We start from the raw sequence: 4874 nt of genomic DNA, 5'->3' as shown, positions 1-4874 counted from the left end.
AAGGAAAATTATCAAGTAGTGTCATTACCTCAAATATTTAGACAAGGGAATAAAAGCTGATGAATAATATTATTTACTTATGGACTGTAACCTCACCTCTTTGGGGCTTACCCCACAGGCCTTGAGGGCTGTATATAAGACATGGTAACCTCTTGTTCATTAGCTAATAGAACTATTCAAGTCCTCTCCATCTATATTCCTATACACGTTGTTGCTAATGTATTATACCCTTTACATTTTATATTTTGAATTACCTTATTTAATTTACTCTATTTTTAATTAAGGAATTAAGCTCTAGACAAATCTTAAAATCCCATAGAAAATAACTATTATTAATTGAACATTTTTCTTAAGCTGGAAGTGAGATCAAATGGTAAGAGAGCATTATATTCAGGAATTGCAAATTGTACTTCACAGATCTAAAACCCCTTTATTCAAAGAGCAAAACTGATACAAGTGTTTTGAAGTATATGAAATACTTGGAACTACATGGTTTAAAAACCATTGATTTAGTGTAGTCCAGTGCAACAGTGCTTCTCAAACTAAATGTGGTGAAGTACCAAGTTTTTGTTTAGCTTTATTTTGCTTGCTTGTCCAGTCTAATGTTTTTGTAAAACAAAATAAAAATGAATAACTAGAAAAAATTTAATGAAAAAAGATTTAAAATTTTGTCTCAATTTCTAAATATTAGATTTAACAAGGCTTACATAATATTTCAATAAATAAATCAGAAAAATATCACACAGTGAAAGAAGAAAATAATTTTAAAATTGTATGCATACTTTATTGAATGTATGCCAATACATGAATACTTTAGAACATCATTATTACATATTTAACATTTTGTTGTTTAAGAGTGAAATAAGGATCCTGCATGTTGAATGTCTATATGCTCACATTAAACAAACAAGTTTTGATATAACAAAAGAGTTTGCTTTTTGCTTGTTAATTATTTTAGGATGTAGTAATAACAATGTTATTCACAAGGAATAATGTAGATTGAAACTGGTTCTGTGGTTCCACTAATGCTGAATGTTTTAACTGTCAAAGTAGAGAAACCTGTCTGTTGGGATGAAAAGAAGAAATTTTAAAGTAATACAGGCAAACTAAGTATATTCGTTTTTAATTATATCCATAATGAAGGAAGTGATATAATCTCAAACACTTCTTTCTTAATCAGTAGTCAGTGCTATCAACTTATTCTGTTGTTATATTGAAGTTTCAATGATTTTTAAGTGGAAGAAATGGGTCATAGTTTAAAATTAACCTTAAAATATCACGTTTTAACATAGTTCTATATGCACCTACAACCAATGACAAACCAGGCAGGTTCAAAATGCCTGAGCTCGTCTGTACCCTGTCCAATTAAACACATTTCCTCATCACAGACTTGCATGCTCCAGCAAGGTCAAATTGCTCTACAAATTTAAAAATGCTTATTCTCAATTTCTTTATGTATCTCATCACAGTTTAGTAACAGTGGAATGTCACTGATCTGCAGAAACTACTTGGAGAAGAACCAATGCAAAACTCAGATATTGGTAATATACAGCTTCCATTCTACCACCAATTTTAAACCTTTCAAACTTCCTTTGGTGAACAATCTTTTCCCCTTTTTTTTCTTTTTTTAAATTTTATATTGGAGTATAGTTGATTTACAATGTTGTGTTAGTTTCAAGTGTACAGCAAAGTTATTTAGTTATATCTATCTATCTATCTCTCTCTATATATATACACACACGTTTACCTATTCTTTTTCACATTTTTTTTTCTCATACAGGTTATTAAATAGTATTGAGTAGAGTACCCTGTGCTATATAGTATGTCCTTGTTGATTATCTATTTTGTCTATAATAGTGCGTATATGTTAATCCCACCCTCCTAATTTATCCCTCCCACCAAACTTTCTCCTTTGATAACCATAAGTTTGTTTTCTAAGTCTGTGTGTCTTTGTCTGACTTACTTCACTCCATATGACAATCTCTAGGTTCATCCATGTCACTGCAAATAGCATTATTTCATTCTTTTTTATGGCTGAGTAATATCCCATTGTATATATGTACCACATCTTCTTTATCCATTCATCTGTCAATGGACATTTAGGTTGCCTCCATGTCTAGGCTACTGTAAGCAGTGCTGCAATGAACATTAAGGTTCATGTATCTCTTTGAAGTATGGTTTCCTCTGGATATATGTCCAGAAGTGGGGTTGCTGATCATATGGTAGTTTTAGGTTTTCTTAGTTTTTAGGAATCTCCATATTGTTCTCCATAGTGGCTGTAACAATTTACAGACCTATCAAAAGGAGGATTCCCTTTTCTCCACACCCATCCAGCATTTATTTTTTGTGGACTTTCTGATGATGGTTATTCTGACTGGTGTGAGATGATACCTCATTGTAGATTTCATTTGCATTTCTCCAATAATTACTGATTTTGGGCATTTTATTCATATGCTTTTTGGCCATCTGTATGTCTTCTTTAGAGAAATGTGTATTTAGATCCTCTGCCTATTTTTTGATTGGGTTGTTTGTCTTTTTTATATTGATCTGCATGAGCTAGTTTGATATTTTGGAGATTAATCCCTTGTCGGTTGCATAATTTGCAAATATTTTCTCCCATTCTGTAGATTGTCTTTTTGTTTTGTTTATGGTTTCCTTTCCTGTGCAAAAGCTTTTAAGTTTCATTAGGTTCCATTAGTTTATTTTGTTTTTATTTTCATTACTCTAGGATGTGGATCCATAAAGATATTGCTGCAATTTATGTCAAAGAGTGTTCTGCCTATGATTTCCTCTAGGGGTTTTTATTATCTGGTCTTACATTTAGGTCTTTAATTAATTTTGAGTTTATTTTTGTGGATGGTGTCCAAGAATGGTCTAATTTCATTCATTTACATGTAGCTGTCCAGTTTCCCCAGCACTGCTTATTGAAGACACTGTCTTTTCTCCATTGTATATTCTTGCCTCCTTTGTCATAGGTTAATTGACCATAGGTGCATGAGTTTATTGCTGGGCTTTCTATCCTCTTCCATTGATGTATAGCTCTTTCTGTCAGGACCATACTCTTTTGATTACTGTATCTTTATCATATAGTCTGAAGTCAGAGAACCTGATTCCTCCAGCTTTCTTTTTCTTTTTCAAGATTGCTTTGGCTAATAGGTGTCTTTTGTGTTTCCATACAAATTTTAAGATCTTTTTGTTCTATATCTGCAAAATATGCCATTGGTAATTTGATAGGGATTACATTGAATCTGTAGATTACCTTGGGTAGTAAAGTCATTTTGACAATATTGTTTCTTCCAATACAAGAACGTGGTATATCTTTCCATCTGTTTGTGTTATCTTCATTTCTTTCATCAGCATCTTAAAGTTTTTGGAGTATGGTATTTTACCTCCTTAGGTAGATTTATTCCTAGGTATTTTATCCTTTTTGATGCAATGGTAAATGGTTGTTTGGCCTGAGGAGTTTCAGTACTGGAGCCTTAAGGCTGCTGGGTGGAGCCAGGATTTGGTGTCAAAATTGTGGCTTCCAGGACAGCTCACACCAATAAGTACTCCTCAGTAACTCCACCACAAGTGTCCTTGTCCCCACAGTGAACCACAGCCTCCCCTTGCATCCACAGGAGACCCTCCAAGACCACAAGGTAGGTCTGGCTTAGGCTCCTATGAAGTCACTGCTTTTTCCTCTGGGTCCTGGTGGAGATGAGAACTTGTGTATGCCCTCCAAAAATGGTGTTTCTTTTTCCACCAGTCCCATGGAGTTCCTGCCATCAAGGCCTGATGATCTTCAAAGCCAAATGCTCTGGGTGCTCCTCCTCCTGATGCCAGACCCCCAGACTGGGGAGCCTGACATGGGGATTAGAGTTATCACTCCTGTGAGAGAAACTCTGCAATATAAGTATTTTCTAGTTTGTCAGTCACCTACCTGGTGCATATTGGATTTGATTGTATCACAAATGCACCATTTTTACCATCTCAATGTGGCTTCTTCTTTGTCTTTGGAAGTAGAGTATCTTGTTTTTGTAGGTTCCAGTAATTTTTTTGATGTTTTATCAACAGTTAGTTGTGATTTTGGTGTTTTAGTGAAAGGAGGTGAACTCAGGTCCTTCTACTCTGCCATCTTGCCCTGGGATCTAATTCAATCATCTCCTCTTTTTAAAATAAACTTATAGTTTGGGTAGAATCAATTCATTTCCCAAACACCTATTTGGCTTAAGTCGATCAGTTTGATTCCAGGTCCTATGCAGTAGTGTTGGTTCAATTTTACGTAGGTGTTGGACTTTAAGTTAGCCATATCAAAATAACACTCAGAAACTTAATTTTATTTTCTATTTTTATTGAAGTATAGTTGTTTTACAATGTTGTGTTAGTTTCAGGTGTACAGAAAAGTGATTTAGTTTTATATATATATTCTTTTTCAGATTCTTTGTCCCATATAGGTTATTACAAAATTTTGAGTATAGTTCCCTTTGCTACATGGTAACTCCTTTTTGGTTATCTATTTTATATATAGGAGTCTGTATATGTTAATCCAAACTCCTAATTTATCCCTCCCCCTTTCCCTGTTGGTTGCCATAAGTTTGTTTTCTATGTCTGTGGGTGTATTTCTGTTCTGTATATAAGCTCACTTTATCATTTTTTTTAGATTCCATATATAAGTAATATTATATAATGTTTGTCATTCTCTTTCTGGCTTACTTCACTTAGTACAATAATATCTTGTTCCATCCATGTTGCAGCAAGTGGCATATTTCATTCTTTTGAATGGCTGAGTAATATTCCATTGTATATATATACCACATCTTTATTCATTCATCTTTTGATGGACATTTAAGTTGCTTCTATGTCTTGGCTATTGTGAATAGTGCTGGAATGAG

This window comes from Monodon monoceros, unplaced genomic scaffold (genome assembly GCF_005190385.1).
Source record: "Monodon monoceros isolate NGI ecotype Baffin Bay Population unplaced genomic scaffold, NGI_Narwhal_1 Contig1912_ctg1, whole genome shotgun sequence".
Taxonomy (NCBI): domain Eukaryota; kingdom Metazoa; phylum Chordata; class Mammalia; order Artiodactyla; family Monodontidae; genus Monodon; species Monodon monoceros.
The sequence above is the reverse complement of the archived record's forward strand: the minus strand, read 5'-3'. Positions refer to the sequence as shown.